At 33.6% G+C, this 17,883-nt stretch overlaps 1 long non-coding RNA gene across 1 annotated transcript in view; it reads right to left on the bottom strand.

The window, feature by feature from the left end:
- Window positions 1–12,871: 12,871 nt before the first annotated feature.
- LOC127710798 (uncharacterized) overlaps window positions 12,872–17,883 on the bottom strand; it is a 248,828-nt gene continuing 243,816 nt past the window's right edge. Inside the window, exon 3 of the long non-coding RNA XR_007986339.1 lies at window positions 12,872–12,908. This is a non-coding gene — a long non-coding RNA (uncharacterized LOC127710798). The remainder of the gene's footprint in view (window positions 12,909–17,883) is intronic.

The following is a 17,883-nucleotide window of genomic DNA, read 5'->3' as shown; positions in this document are numbered from 1 at the left end:
GGAAAGGGAGTCTAGGTATGCATTGTCTAGAAAATTCCAAAAAGTAGTTCCAAATAAAGGTAAGACAATCTATGCCTGTAGTCGATAAACAAAAGTGTTTCAAAAAAGGTAGTCAGTGTTGAGGTATGTGGAAAGGGATTCTTACGATTTATTGTCGAGGTTGGGGAAAGAATTGTAAAGAGTGCGGGAAAGGGAGTATGTATTGTCGGATTGAGGACAGGGAGACTTAGTATGAATTATAGAGGGTTGGAGAAAGGTAGTCTTAGTATGCATTGTCAAGGGAGAGGCAAATGCAGTCTCAAGACATATTATCGGGAATTGAGCGCAACAATTTTACTATATTATGATGTGACTTTTTTTATTTACTGTCATGATTTGACTTTTTTTATTAAGGGTAGTTCACTAAATCTTGACATTAAAATATTAAAATCATTCTAGAATTTCCATACCGATTCATTCTTTCTAAATGATGACGAAAAAGTAATATGAGTTTTTTTATGATATAGTGAATATCTATTATATCATTTACATCAGTTTATAAGTCAACAAGTACTTCAGAAAAATAAAGGCGAAGGATACCAAAGGGTCATTCCAACTCACAAGTCACAAATGAACTGATAACACCATGGCTAAATAAGAAAAAGAAAACAGACAAACAACGGTATACAAAACACAACATAGAAAACCAAGGACTGAGCAACACGAACCCCACCAAAAACTGGGGGTGATCTCAGGTGCTCCGGAAGGGTAAGCAGATCCTGCCCCACATATAGCACCCGTCGTATTACTCATGTTGGTTTGTAAATTATGTTTTTCTTACAGGATGTGACTTGATGATGTAATATGATAACAATTTCCCATAAATTGGAATGACAGACAGGTAAATTTTGGTATAAAAATAAGAAAATGTGGTATGATTGCTATTGATTAATCATTAATAGTACTTGGTTTTATCAATTCAATCATTAGTTTAGCCTAAGGTCTAGTTTTTTTGTCACTTCAAAGTTAATTTGAAATTTATAATTTTTATTAAAATATACTGACTGCATTAAAGATTGAATAGAAATTTAGTTGAAGATTTTGAATGTATAAACATTACTTTTATGAGGGTCTGGGTGGGGTTTACAAATAGAAAATAATGGGCCAATACTGCACAAAAATATAGAGGACAGAAAAATGGGCCCAAAAAATGAATAATAGAGAACAATGTGGTGCTAGACTTTAAAGAATAGAGAATAACAGGCATAAAATATTAGGAACAGAAGAATAAAAAATGACATAAAAAATTAAAGAAATACAGAAATGAAGGACCACTCCAGACCCTTTCTTTATCTGTTTTGAATTAACCCTCTTGATGAGGGATGTATGGTGACCTATACTTGCTTATATCCACAATATCCACAATATCTTAACTCTGGAATGCTGGTGGATAGTTGTCTCATTGACAATCTTACCACATCTTTTTACTTTTGTATTAGCATTTATGAAAAAATCTGTCTGTCAATCCATACAGTGACTAGCATATTTTATCAATGCCCTACAATGCTAAATGTAAAAACAAAGATTTTAAAATCCACTGATGAAATCTATTATCCTCTAGACCCTCCCCTTTTTTCAACCACATCTTTGAAAATAGACATACGCTTATCCAATGGTACTGAAAAAACAAACAAATTACATTTTTGGTGAAATTGTATAACAAAGTGAAAAATATTTCATATGGACAGACAAACAGCAGCTCATTTAAATAATTAAAATGAAAATCAAGGTTCTCTGCTCTTTTGGGAGTTACTCGTTGTTTAGTCAATTGAACGTTTTAAAATAAACGATTTATCTGAAATTAAAACACTGCGCTAACATATGGCAAAAAAATACAGATAATCGGAGTAGTATAGAAAATGTACCCAAAACTGTAAAAAAGGAATAAACTGTGAAATGATGGACATTTGAATCTGTTATTATATGCTATATACTAAAGAACAACACTTTGCAATGATTTTTTTTTTATAAAATTTAGATGCTAAGCTGTTCATAGGTGTCTTCACTGATATTTTTACACCTGAGCATGCCCTTCCATTACAATTTATTTGTCAGTATTTTACTTTCTATTTCGGGTGGTCACGTGACTTTTTTCCTGGGTCTAAATATAGATTTTAATGTGAAAACACTGCATTTTTGTTCATTATCAAGTGGTCAACAAGCTTAACATCACTGCGTAAATATATTTGTTTTCATTCTGAAACACCCCTTAAAGACACAAATAAATATGATTTCACTCATTGATTTGCAAAATATATGTGGATGAACTTTATTCAAGATCTTTTGATAACATGAATAATGCATATACTTATGTTCAGAAATATTTGTTTATTGAGTAGATGGTCAGCTTGATACAAGAGAGACTCTACTATTGAAGAAGGACGTATGTTTATATGTTGGATGACCTTTTTAGAAGCTAGATTGCCATATCATTGACGTTTCAAAATATTATCTTCTTTGCAATTGATGAAAAACAGTTAGATGTTAACCTCTTGATTTTTTTACTTTTCTATGTTGTTGTTGTTGTCTCTTTGAAGTACATCCACACCTCTTTATATTGATATTGTTTTTTGAAACATTTCAACTCTCTATCATACGTCATGAAATGACGCTGAATGCAGTATATATAAAAAAAAAAAAACAAACAAAAACCCAAAACTGATAGCTGTTGAAGTATCGTCCAGGTACAACACGAAAGAGATATAAGAATTTCGTCATCGTCTGTGCCTTTCGTGGATATCATTTCACCAGCGCTTAAAAAACAAATAATTGAAGCTAGAGACGCTACCTTAGCTGGTTTGTTAATGAAAGATTACGAATCAGTTCACTGCCAGGCAATAAGATTGTTACTTAGCTAACTGTTCACCGATTGAGTCCAGTTATGGTGATACATTTCATGAATGTCGTAAGCTTTTTGCCGCCAAAGCTGCTACTGCACTTCGCGATTTTAAAGTAAAATTTGACTGGGCGTAAAGGACGCTGATATTCTTACGCTTTTAGTTCCGCATGCCAGGCCAGAAGTTTGTAGACTGTGTTACGCTATCGATTATGGAACAATTTTTTCCCTCTTTCTTTGAATGAAATACATATTCGAAAAATATATCATATTCCGATCGCGTTGATAGAAGGACAGAACACAAGTTGTGCACGATTGGAAAAAGATATGCGATAACTATAACACCATGCTATTCCATTATTAGACTAGCGTTAGTTTGTTCGAGCTCGCCAATTGTTTGTAATAACTTGTCTAGAGCGATCTGTTGGATTGCTACTAATATCTACAATATTGAATATATGTTTTTTTTACCTTATATACGATTTCTGACAAGATATACCCGATTCTTGCGCAGTAAAATTGCTTTAATGACTACTATCTTTAAAAGACTATAATGTTTCTAAAAAATATTCCACTGGCTAAAAACAAGGATGTTAGTCCTTGCACAGATATAGAATATCTGGGTATTATACTTGACGCAGAAGAGATGGAGACCCGCTTCCCGTTAAATGAAACAAGACGCATCATTGAATTTATCAAGTAGTTTTTAAACAGACAATCCTGTACTAAACGTAAACTTTTACAATTGTTAGGGCATTTCAATTTCGCCATGTGTGTTATGATTCCAGGTCGTTTATTTGTTTAATGCCTAATATCATTATCAACAACTGTCAAAAATCTGAAAGACAAAATGTATTTAACAAACGATTGTCGTACCGATTTGAGTTTTTAAAACTCTTTTTTTTTTTAGAAAACTGGGATTTCGAATTATGTACAGATGTGATTCTAATTTTGTTGGATATTTTAAGGGTGAATGGTTTTGCTCATCTTGGCCAGAAGATTGATATGCTCCATGTGAAAAGAAATATTTTATGGCCTTTCTAGATTTTTATCTTCTCATCGTTGTAGCCATCTTATGGGGTCATTTATGGAGTACTAAAATAATCTTCTTTCGCTGTGACAATAAAGCCACGGTACACATTGTTAATAAAGGTCGTTCTAGATGTTTTTTGATACTGAAACTTATGAGAATCCTTTCGTTGTATGCTTATAAAAACATTTCTAATTTCTGAGGATATCTTGATTTATTTTGTCGCACATTGTAACAAAAACCTCAGAATTTTACATACATTGTCGGATTTTCGGTATCCAAAATGTCTGTTGAATTAACGTAATTGTCCCATTTATTCCACTATGTTTTTGTAGTTTGTGTGCGTCCAAAATAATCAATGTTGTCAACGGGTGTTTTGTCGGAAGCAAATAAGGGTATTTCACTGTTTCGCTAACGAGCGCATTGTCAATTCTTCCTCCGGAACGTAGTAGTCCTTTTTCGTCGATATATAATCGTAACTAACGTACAATAGGTAGTCGATTAGTATCCTTTGAAACAATATTGCGGATTTCATTAATGAAAATAGTTTGCTGTACATTCCGTATCAACACGAGTGAAGCATTTTGAATCTCGTCTACCTCTTACTGTTGGTATTTCTTGTTTTCTGAAAGTGTTCTGCATTTCGTTATAAAGCGCAATACGTAAGACATTATACGGAGCAGTTTTGGATAACTGCTGAACTTCTCTATATTGATGACTTCCTTTACAACTGTGAATCTGTCATCATTTTGTTGAATTTGTCGGTTTATTTTTTTACTTTCATTGTCTGTTATTGTTGTCATAGCAACGGAATTTCGATCCCAATGCGGCCATTGTTCTTCATGTGCAAGCCATTTCGGTCCGTTTAACCAAGTTTACATTGTTCAAAAACTTCGATGAAGACATTCCGCGCGTAAGACAGTCAGCGGGGTTACAGTCGGTTGGACAATACCTCCAAGTTTTATTTTCTACAAGTTGTAGGATTTCTGTAATTCTATTAGCAATAAAAGGTTTTTGTATTTTCGACGAATACAACCAGCTCAGAACGATTTGGCTATCACACCAAAATGTGATTTCTGTAATTCCTCAAATATTCGACACATGTTTACCTAATTTCGCTCCAACTACGACGCCCATCAACTCTAGTCGCGGCAAAGTAATAACTTTAAGTGGTGCAACTCTGTTTTTAGCCATCGTGGTCACGGCACCAATCTCGTGATCGTATAATTGTAGAATGCGTTGTGTTTATGAAGTGAGAAAAAGACGTCTATAGAAATGAATGATTTAATGCTGGAATACAAAGACGTTAACACATAGCAACCATGACGTTACATATAGACAGCGCTAACGCGTATAAGCACAAATATGATTCCCGCGGTACTGTGATAGTCTCTATTTATCCTTGACAGCGTTTTGTTAATTATTTCTAAGTTGTGGCGAATTTAAAATTTAAATTATTTTGATTCACCTGTAGATTTAAGTGCAATAACATAAACGGTACAAATTTTTCTGCACCAGATGCGCATTTCAACAATCAATGTCTCTTCAGTGATGCTTGAGGCAAAAATATTTGAAAATCCAAAGTTTATTAAAAAGATGAAGAGCTATAAACCAAAACAGACAAAAAAAACATAGCCAAAGCCGGACAAGGAATAAATTTTTGCATGAGGGAGATACATTCCTTCGTTTTAAATAATTTCCAAAATTTTGTAACAGCAAATTTTTATAACACAACATCCGTATTTTCATGCAAGTACCGAAGTACTGGCTACTGGGCTGGTGATACCCTCGGGGACTATCAGTCCACCAAGCAGAGGCATCAACCCAGTGGTAGTAATTACATTAACGGTACAAACTTTTCTGCACCAGATGCGCATTTCGACAATCAATGTCTCCTCAGTGATACTCGAGGCCAAAATATTTGAAAATCAAAATCTTATTAAAAAGATGAAGAGCTCTAAACCAAAAAGGAGAAAAAAAATATAGCCAAAGCCGGGCAATGAATCAGAGCTTTGCATGCGGAAGATACATATTATCGGGAATCGAGCGCAACAATTTTACTATTATGATGTGACTTTTTTATTTACTGTCATGATTTGACTTTTTTTATTAAGGGTAGTTCACTAAATCTTGACATTAAAATATTAAAATCATTCTAGAATTTCCATACCGATTCATTCTTTCTAAATGATGACGAAAAAGTAATATGAGTTTTTTTATGATATAGTGAATATCTATTATATCATTTACATCAGTTTATAAGTCAACAAGTACTTCAGAAAAATAAAGGCGAAGGATACCAAAGGGTCATTCCAACTCACAAGTCACAAATGAACTGATAACACCATGGCTAAATAAGAAAAAGAAAACAGACAAACAACGGTATACAAAACACAACATAGAAAACCAAGGACTGAGCAACACGAACCCCACCAACAACTGGGGGTGATCTCAGGTGCTCCGGAAGGGTAAGCAGATCCTGCCCCACATATAGCACCCGTCGTATTACTCATGTTGGTTTGTAAATTATGTTTTTCTTACAGGATGTGACTTGATGATGTAATATGATAACAATTTCCCATAAATTGGAATGACAGACAGGTAAATTTTGGTATAAAAATAAGAAAATGTGGTATGATTGCTATTGATTAATCATTAATAGTACTTGGTTTTATCAATTCAATCATTAGTTTAGCCTAAGGTCTAGTTTTTTTGTCACTTCAAAGTTAATTTGAAATTTATAATTTTTATTAAAATATACTGACTGCATTAAAGATTGAATAGAAATTTAGTTGAAGATTTTGAATGTATAAACATTACTTTTATGAGGGTCTGGGTGGGGTTTACAAATAGAAAATAATGGGCCAATACTGCACAAAAATATAGAGGACAGAAAAATGGGCCCAAAAAATGAATAATAGAGAACAATGTGGTGCTAGACTTTAAAGAATAGAGAATAACAGGCATAAAATATTAGGAACAGAAGAATAAAAAATGACATAAAATATTAAAGAAATACAGAAATGAAGGACCACTCCAGACCCTTTCTTTATCTGTTTTGAATTAACCCTCTTGATGAGGGATGTATGGTGACCTATACTTGCTTATATCCACAATATCCACAATATCTTAACTCTGGAATGCTGGTGGATAGTTGTCTCATTGACAATCTTACCACATCTTTTTACTTTTGTATTAGCATATATGAAAAAATCTGTCTGTCAATCCATACAGTGAATAGCATATTTTATCAATGCCCTACAATGCTAAATGTAAAAACAAAGATTTTAAAATCCACTGATGAAATCTATTATCCTCTAGACCCCTCCCCTTTTTTCAACCACATCTTTGAAAATAGCCATACGCTTATCCAATGGTACTGAAAAAACAAACAAATTACATTTTTGGTGAAATTGTATAACAAAGTGAAAAATATTTCATATGGACAGACAAACAGCAGCTCATTTAAATAATTAAAATGAAAATCAAGGTTCTCTGCTCTTTTGGGAGTTACTCGTTGTTTAGTCAATTGAACGTTTTAAAATAAACGATTTATCTGAAATTAAAACACTGCGCTAACATATGGCAAAAAAATACAGATAATCGGAGTAGTATAGAAAATGTACCCAAAACTGTAAAAAAGGAATAAACTGTGAAATGATGGACATTTGAATCTGTTATTATATGCTATATACTAAAGAACAACACTTTGCAATGATTTTTTTTTTTATATAATTTAGATGCTAAGCTGTTCATAGGTGTCTTCACTGATATTTTTACACATGAGCATGCCCTTCCATTACAATTTATTTCTCAGTATTTTACTTTCTATTTCGGGTGGTCACGTGACTTTTTTCCTGGGTCTTAATATAGATTTTAATGTGAAAACACTGCATTTTTGTTCATTATCAAGTGGTCAACAAGCTTAACATCACTGCGTAAATATATTTGTTTTCATTCTGAAACACCCCTTAAAGACACAAATAAATATGATTTCACTCATTGATTTGCAAAATATATGTGGATGAACTTTATTCAAGATCTTTTAATAACATGAATAATGCATATACTTATGTTCAGAAATATTTGTTTATTGAGTAGATGGTCAGCTTGATACAAGAGAGACTCTTCTATTGAAGAAGGACGTATGTTTATATGTTGGATGACTTTTTTAGAAGCTAGATTGCCATATCATTGACGTTTCAAAATATTATCTTCTTTGCAATTGATGAAAAACAGTTAGATGTTAACCTCTTGATTTTTTTACTTTTCTATGTTGTTGTTGTTGTCTCTTTGAAGTACATCCACACCTCTTTATATTGATATTGTTTTTTGAAACATTTCAACTCTCCATCATACGTCATGAAATGACGCTGAATGCAGTATATATAAAAAAAAAAAAAAAAAACAAAAACCCAAAACTGATAGCTGTTGAAGTATCGTCCAGGTACAACACGAAAGAGATATAAGAATTTCGTCATCGTCTGTGCCTTTCGTGGATATAAAAAACAAATAATTGAAGCTAGAGACGCTACCTTAGCTGGTTTGTTAATGAAAGATTACGAATCAGTTCACTGCCAGGCAATAAGATTGTTACTTAGCTAACTGTTCACCGATTGAGTCCAGTTATGGTGATACATTTTATGAATGTCGTAAGCTTTTTGCCGCCAAAGCTGCTACTGCACTTCGCGATTTTAAAGTAAAATTTGACTGGACGTAAAGGACGCTGATATTCTTACGCTTTTAGTTCCGCATGCCAGGCCAGAAGTTTGTAGACTGTGTTACGCTATCGATTATGGAACAATTTTTTCCCTCTTTCTTTGAATGAAATACATATTCGAAAAATATATCATATTCCGATCGCGTTGATAGAAGGACAGAACACAAGTTGTGCACGATTGGAAAAAGATATGCGATAACTATAACACCATGCTATTCCATTATTAGACTAGCGTTAGTTTGTTCGAGCTCGCCAATTGTTTGTAATAACTTGTCTAGAGCGATCTGTTGGATTGCTACTAATATCTACAATATTGAATATATGTTTCACCTTATATACGATTTCTGACAAGATATACCCGATTCTTGCGCAGAAAGAACAATGGCTTTAATGACTACTATCTTTAAAAGACTATAATGTTTCTAAAAAATATTCCACTGGCTAAAACAAGGATGTTAGTCCTTGCACAGATATAGAATATCTGGGTATTATACTTGATGCAGAAGAGATGGAGACCCGCTTCCCGTTAAATGAAACAAGACGCATCATTGAATTTATCAAGTAGTTTTTAAACAGACAATCCTGTACTAAACGTAAACTTTTACAATTGTTAGGGCATTTCAATTTCGCCATGTGTGTTATGATTCCAGGTCGTTTATTTGTTTACTGCCTAATATCATTATCAACAACTGTCAAAAATCTGAAAGACAAAATGTATTTAACAAACGATTGTCGTACCGATTTGAGTTTTTAAAACTCTTTTTTTTTTTTTTTAGAAAACTGGGATTTCGAATTATGTACAGATGTGACTCCTAATTTTGTTGGATATTTTAAGGGTGAATGGTTTTGCTCATCTTGGCCAGAAGATTGATATGCTCCATGTGAAAAGAAATATTTTATGGCCTTTCTAGATTTTTATCTTCTCATCGTTGTAGCCATCTTATGGGGTCATTTATGGAGTACTAAAATAATCTTCTTTCGCTGTGACAATAAAGCCACGGTACACATTGTTAATAAAGGTAGTTCTAGATGTTTTTTGATACTGAAACTTATGAGAATCCTTTCGTTGTATGCTTATAAAAACATTTCTAATTTCTGAGGATATCTTGATTTATTTTGTCGCACATTGTAACAAAAACCTCAGAATTTTACATACATTGTCGGATTTTCGGTATCCAAAATGTCTGTTGAATTAACGTAATTGTCCCATTTATTCCACTATGTTTTTGTAGTTTGTGTGCGTCCAAAATAATCAATGTTGTCAACGGGTGTTTTGTCGGAAGCAAATAAGGGTATTTCACTGTTTCGCTAACGAGCGCATTGTCAATTCTTCCTCCGGAACGTAGTAGTCCTTTTTCGTCGATATATAATCGTAACTAACGTACAATAGGTAGTCGATTAGTATCCTTTGAAACAATATTGCGGATTTCATTAATGAAAATAGTTTGCTGTACATTCCGTATCAACACGAGTGAAGCATTTTGAATCTCGTCTACCTCTTACTGTTGGTATTTCTTGTTTTCTGAAAATGTTCTGCAATTCGTTATAAAGCGCAATACGTAAGACATTATACGGAGCAGTTTTGGATAACTGCTGAACTTCTCTATATTGATGACTTCCTTTACAACTGTGAATCTGTCATCATTTTGTTGAATTTGTCGGTTTATTTTTTTACTTTCATTGTCTGTTATTGTTGTCATAGCAACGGAATTTCGATCCCAATGCGGCCATTGTTCTTCATGTGCAAGCCATTTCGGTCCGTTTAACCAAGTTTACATTGTTCAAAAACTTCGATGAAGACATTCCGCGCGTAAGACAGTCAGCGGGGTTACAGTCGGTTGGACAATACCTCCAAGTTTTATTTTCTACAAGTTGTAGGATTTCTGTAATTCTATTAGCAATAAAAGGTTTTTGTATTTTCGACGAATACAACCAGCTCAGAACGATTTGGCTATCACACCAAAATGTGATTTCTGTAATTCCTCAAATATTCGACACATGTTTACCTAATTTCGCTCCAACTACGGCGCCCATCAACTCTAGTCGCGGCAAAGTAATAACTTTAAGTGGTGCAACTCTGTTTTTAGCCATCGTGGTCACGGCACCAATCTCGTGATCGTATAATTGTAGAATGCGTTGTGTTTATGAAGTGAGAAAAAGACGTCTATAGAAATGAATGATTTAATGCTGAAATACAAAGACGTTAACACATAGCAACCATGACGTTACATATAGACAGCGCTAACGCGTATAAGCACAAATATGATTCCCGCGGTACTGTGATAGTCTCTATTTATCCTTGACAGCGTTTTGTTAATTATTTCTAAGTTGTGACGAATTTACAATTTAAATTATTTTGATTCACCTGTAGATTTAAGTGCAATAACATAAACGGTACAAATTTTTCTGCACCAGATGCGCATTTCAACAATCAATGTCTCTTCAGTGATGCTTGAGGCAAAAATATTTGAAAATCCAAAGTTTATTAAAAAGATGAAGAGCTATAAACCAAAACAGACAAAAAAAAAAAAAACATAGCCAAAGCCGGACAAGGAATAAATTTTTGCATGAGGGAGATACATTCCTTCGTTTTAAATAATTTCCAAAATTTTGTAACAGCAAATTTTTATAACACAACATCCGTATTTTCATGCAAGTACCGAAGTACTGGCTACTGGGCTGGTGATACCCTCGGGGACTATCAGTCCACCAGCAGAGGCATCAACCCAGTGGTAGTAATTACATTAACGGTACAAACTTTTCTGCACCAGATGCGCATTTCGACAATCAATGTCTCCTCAGTGATACTCGAGGCCAAAATATTTGAAAATCAAAATCTTATTAAAAAGATAAAGAGCTCTAAACCAAAAAGGAGAAAAAAAATATAGCCAAAGCCGGGCAAGGAATCAGAGCTTGGCATGCGGAAGATACATTCCTTCATTTTAAATAATTTCCAAAATTTTGTAACAATTTCTGCTTGTATGCTAGAAACGGCTCATTAGCGTAGCGTTTTTTTAAAAATTATTTAAGAGTTGTTGCGAATTTACAATTTCAATCATTTTGATTCACCTGTAGATTTAAGTGCAACAGATGTTGAGATTTTTTTTTCGTATACTATTCTACACCTTACAACTTCTAAGACAGATCCATTTCGCATAGGTGTCAATATACAGCTTCATAAATCTGATCATACTATTTGTCTTTTCTCAGCTATCAAAAAATGTATTGCAATCAGGAAGGGTAGATAGGTGTCTTTTGTTTTAAGGATCCACTGTTTATCAAAGGAAATGGTAGCGTTTTAGACAGATATTAAACATTGGTCGGTGGACATCGGACAGTTATTGTCGTTATATTCGGATTTCCAAGGACACAATTCGCAAAGAATCAAAGGGTTTGACATTGTCTAATACTATCTGAGTGTGGATATGTGGGCATAATAGAACGTGTATGTGTGTTCTTTAATCAAACAACAAATTTAATTTAACTGTGAATTTGGGACCATAATTGAACATTTATATTAATAAACTTTATTTGTTAAAAAGTATTCAGCAATCCGAAAGTTGCTGATTTTTCGGGATACGCCTGGACATATCGTCGTGTGAGTGTTATAAGGTTGTATTTCACATTTAGAAGTAGTGATTAACATTTAAATTTAAATAGTATTATAGTTGTATAGGAATAGAAAAACATTTCACTTTGATCTCAAATATATATAGCTTTCTACATTTTTATCAAAATTGGACCTATAACACTACAAGATGCACACGACAATATCTTTATAAAATATCTTCTTGCAGAGGAAAAAAATCGAGCACATATTTTACTCTACTAGTCTCGACATTCACTCGACAGTACTTAACTGTACTCGACTTTTGTCTCGACTTTACTTAATAAGTCTGATTCAGTACTTGATGATCTTGGTGTAGTCTGAAATGGTCTCGACCAAGGCTCGACCAGTCTTGACCTGTCTCGACTCAGTCTCGACTCAGTCTCGACCAATCTTGACCAGTCTCGACCTGTGTCGACCTGTCTTGACTAGTCTTGACCTTCAGATTTAGTCTTTACTGGTCTGGATCAGCCCATCTAACTAAATTCCAGTTTATTTGTTGGTTTGGTTCATTGCTGTGAAATTAAAGAATTTAATTAATAGGTAACATTTTTTTTTATTAAATTCAGATAGTCATCTTTAATCATTTCTCAAAACAGAAAGAACTGCGACCATCAATATTTAAACCAGTCCAAAGTGGGAAAGCACCTTTCAAAAGCATCAGTATACTTCAATCCTATAAGATAATGACAGTAAGGTTTTGAAACATCGGTCTAATTATAAGATACTTTCATATTTAAGAAATGTCATTCATAATAACTAAATGAAAGAACAGACAATATAATATCGAAAGATTGAATCATTCACCAATGATTTTCTCTTTCTTTGGTTTCAAAGGTTTCAACTCCTTCAGGCAAAATTGACCTTAGATGGATTTGGCTACTGTTCATGTTCTTTTTGGTCATATAACTCTTCAACTGTTTTGGTTCTTGGCTTTCAAATATTCAGCTTTGAGCGTTCCTGATGAAGGTTAATCCAGAAAAGCGCTTCGGACGCATGAAATTTATAACGTGTTGTTTCTGCTACATTGGTGACTCATTGACATATACACCTTATTTATGTTATCCATTTGCCTAATGTTGGGTTGAACAATAAGAAATATTTGTTTTACACATGACACCCTTGACATCTGTTCTAGTTTTGTTTGAAACGGACAATTGTTCAAAGACATTTTAGAATTACTCATTCTTCAAGAGATAGCTTGATCAATACCTGTTGTTGTGTACTTTTATTTTCCTCCTGGAATATTGTCAGGTCAGTAGCTCAGTACTTTGATATACTGGCATTGGAATACGAATATAATTTTTATAAATTTGCAGTAATAAAACTTAGGAAATCTTTTGATATTGAATAAAATTGAGAATGGAAATGGGGAATGTGTCAAAGAGACAACAACCCGATCATAGAATAGACAACAGCAGAAGGTCACCAACAGGTCTTCAATGCAGCGAGAAATTCCCGCACCCGGAGGCGTCCTTCAGCTGGCCCCTAAACAAATATATATACTAGTTCAGTGATAATGAACGCCATACTAAACTCCAAATTGTACACAAGAAACTAAAATTAAAAATAATGCAAGACTAACAAAGGCTAGAGGCTCCTGACTTGGGACAGGCGCAAAAATGCGGCGGGGTTAAACATGTTTATGATATCTCAACCCTCCCCCTATACCTCTAGCCAATGTAGAAAAGTAAACGCATAACAATACGCACATTAAAATTCAGTTCAAGAGAAGTCCGAGTCTGATGTCAGAAGATGTAACCAAAGAAAATAAACAAAATGACAATAATACATAAATAACAACAGACTACTAGCAGTTAACTGACATGCCAGCTCCAGACTTCAATTAAACTGATTGAAAGATTATGTCTTCATCATATGAATATTAGGCACAATCCTTCCCGTTAGGGGTTTAGTATCATACCATCATAACATATATGAGAAGAACATAACCCGTGTCATGCCAACAACTGGTTTTTAAATAAATGTGTTTAGTGCCGATGCAAAGACCCTATAAGTGAATCAATATTAACGCCAAAATATGCAATCTTTAATGACCTGACAACAGTATCGTAACTATATCCCTTCTTAATAAGTCTATTTAAAGGTTTTGTTAGCTTCAGAGGTGAATACTGACATTTTTGTGCTTTATAAAGAATATTTCCATAAAAAATTGGATGTGAAATACCTGAACGTATAAGAAGTCTGCATGTTGAGCTATATTTACGAATGATGTCCTTATACCGATGATAAAATTTAGTAAATGTTTTGACTAGTTTGTGATATCGAAAACCCTGGTGTAATAATTTTTCAGTAATACATAAATTTCTCTCGTTAAAATCTAAAACATTGTTACATACACGAGCGAATCGTACAAGTTGAGATATATAAACACCGTAAGATGGTGACAAGGGAACGTCACCATCTAAAAATGGATAATTAACGATAGGAAATGAAAATCATCTCTTTTATCAGATATTGTAATATTAAGCTTTGCGTTAATGATATAGATATCAAGATCGAGGAAAGGGCAGTGGTCATTGTTAGTATTAGCTTTATTTAAAGTAAGTTCAACAGGATAAATTTCTAAAGTATACATACTGAAGTCGTCATTATTGAGAGCCAAAATATCATCCAATTATCTAAAAGTATTATTAAATTTGTGTATCAGATGTTGTTTCGATGGGTCTTTGCTGATTTTGGTCATAAATTGTAACTCATAGCAATACAAAAAAAAAAAGGTCCGCAATAAGTGGTGCACAGTTAGTCCCCATTGGAATTCCGATAACCTGACGATATACGGAATCTCCAAAGCGAACAAAAATGTTATCTAGTAAAAATTCAAGGGCATATATAGTATCAAAGCATGTCCAATTGACATGGTTTTTTTGTTTATTGCTACTAAAAAATGACCTAAAAGAGTTTGAACATATATATTCACATTCTGACTTTTTAAATGCCCATTTAATTAGGTGTGTGAATTTTTTCTTAATGAGAATGTGAGGCAATGTGGTATATAGGGTAGAAAAATCAAAACTTTGAACAGATTCAAAATCACCAATATATGCATGTAATTTATCAAGTATTTCCGAATGTATCTACTTTATGCCATACACCGTTTAAGTCTTTGTCGTTTGTATCAATTCATCAATGTTCAGATTATGAGTTGTATTCCTTCTTTTAGTCTCAAGTATTACTGAAAGGACGGAAGGGACATTATTTGTAAAATTTCGCATCTAGTTTAGTCAAATAAGTACCTTTTATTAACGAACCAACATAGTCTTTTCGGATATAACTGAACTAATGGTTATAAGAGCTTAAAAAGAGGCAACATATACCGAGGTCATCTCAGGTAATTCGGAAGGGTAAGCAGGTCCTGCTCGACATGTGACACTGATTTTATTGTTGAATTATTAAGGGTTGCTGAACTTTCCTCGTTTGTTTGTCTATGGTTGATATTTGTGTCATTGGCAATTGTTTACAGTTTTCAGACTATATCCATTCATACCTTGCAACTAGATTACACGCATGTGGCAAAAACGGACCTATTATTAAGAAATTGTTTGACAATGTTTCTTCTCCGTGCCAGCTTTGCCTCTTATCAATCTTTCAGAATAACATGGATTGTGCCAATTTTGCTTTCATAGACATCTTTGGAACTTCTCACAAAGTTTGCAAACCTATTAAGTGTGCCCCTTTCCTTACTAGTTGTTTCAAGACATTCCCGAATTTGGATTTTATGTTTGCATACATCTAAATGTTAATCGGGGATAGTGCTCCCTTGTTATGAAACAACCTGACCAAAGTCTTTATGGCATTTTTATTTTTACCGGATTTTGTTATGTTGCTGGTACACAGCTGTCCTATGTTAAGGTGGGTTGGGCGCTCACAAAAATGCTAATCCAACAACATTTCGATTATGCATTTTGCACACTTAAATTTTGTATCGGTATTGTTATATAACATCAGTGCATTATTTAAATCCCTTCCTTAACACGTCTACTTGAACAATATATAATAAGATTAATTTAATTCGGCTGCATATAGCGTAATGTAGCTTAAAATAAGAAAAAGTCTTAATTGTCATAGTTGTGTTCACTGGTGGAATAATTGGTTTCAAATATGTTTCTTTTTGTCGAAAGAAAACCTGACATTATATTAAGTGGGTACTTGAGGTTCATACACAACAATAATGTATTGCTCTTAGCGAAAAGAAGCAGATTAACCAAACCCTGTTCAAACTTCGAAAAGTTTGATTGGAGATTTACTGAAAAATAAATAGATGCATCTTTTAACAGCGGTTTACTACTGTTGCCTTTATTTAACATCCTGAATTGACTTTTATTGAGGGTTAGTACACTAGATTTTAATGTTTAAACATTTGCATGATTCTGAAATTTATTTTCAATTTTCAAAATGAGGAAGAAAAAAGTTAAAAGAAATTACGATATCATGAAGTAAAGTATTTATATCATTCACCTTAGTCTTGAAGTTAGCAAGTCATTAGGGTATCACCAGTCCAGTAGTCAGCACTTCGGTGTTGACATGAATATCAATTATATGGTCATATATATAAATTTTCTGTTTACAAACTTTGAATTTTTTTCGAAAAACTAAGGATTTTCTCATCCCAGGCATAGATTACCTTAGCGTATTTGGCACAACTTTTTGGAATTTTGGGTTCTCAATGCTCTTCAACATTGCACTTGTTTGGCTTTATAACTATTTTGATCTGAGCGTCACTGATGAGTCTTATGTAGAAGAAACGCGCGTCTGGCGTATTAAATTGTAATCCTGGTACATTTGATAACTAATTATTACAAAGTTTCTTTAAAACAAATGACAACGACTTGAAATGCAGAGAACAGTAATTTTCCTTTTTGACTGTTTTACTGCAGGGTCGGAGGTTTGGGAAAGAGAGTAGTTGCATGTACAGATTCAAAATAATAAAGAGAAAACCCTTGAAAGGATTTCTTTTGATAGTTTTGTCCAAATTTGAATTATTGTTAAAAACCAACACATTTTATAATTTAATATTCATATGAGCAGACAAAAACTACAAAAGAGGCTATGAAGTTAAAATATTATTACATAAAAATTGTTCTACTTTCAGAAAATGCTCTACATGTATTTTCATCTCTGCTGCTACAATTAACACGAATAACTAATTGGTTCAGTGTGACCGTGAAGAACTGATTGGTCAAGTGTGGACATGACGAGCTAACTGATTCAGTGCTAACTTGAAAAACTAAATGGATCAGTGTGAACATGACGAATTAATTGGTTCAGATTGACTGATTGTTGGTTGCGTAATGTTCAGTGACAAATAGTTCATGCATGTTCAGGACGAAATAGCTTCAGATTGAAAATGAAGAACTAATTGGTAAAGTGTGAACATGAAGATTTAACTGGTTTAATGTGAACATGACGAAATAATTGTTTCAATGTGAGCATGAAAAACTAATTGGTTTAGTGCAAACATGACGAACTAATTGGTTCAGTGTAATTTATTGATTGTTGGTGTTTAATGCCACTTTCAGTATTATTGGCTATTTCGCGGCGGTCATTTATATATTGGTGGAGGGAGCCGGAGTTCCTGGAGAGAATCACCGACATTCAGCAGGAAAACTGGTGGTATAGTGTGAACACGA

Source organism: Mytilus californianus, unplaced genomic scaffold (genome assembly GCF_021869535.1).
Source record: "Mytilus californianus isolate M0D057914Y unplaced genomic scaffold, xbMytCali1.0.p SCAF_8, whole genome shotgun sequence".
Classification (NCBI taxonomy): Eukaryota; Metazoa; Mollusca; class Bivalvia; order Mytilida; family Mytilidae; genus Mytilus; species Mytilus californianus.
The sequence above is the reverse complement of the archived record's forward strand: the minus strand, read 5'-3'. Positions and strand labels throughout refer to the sequence as shown.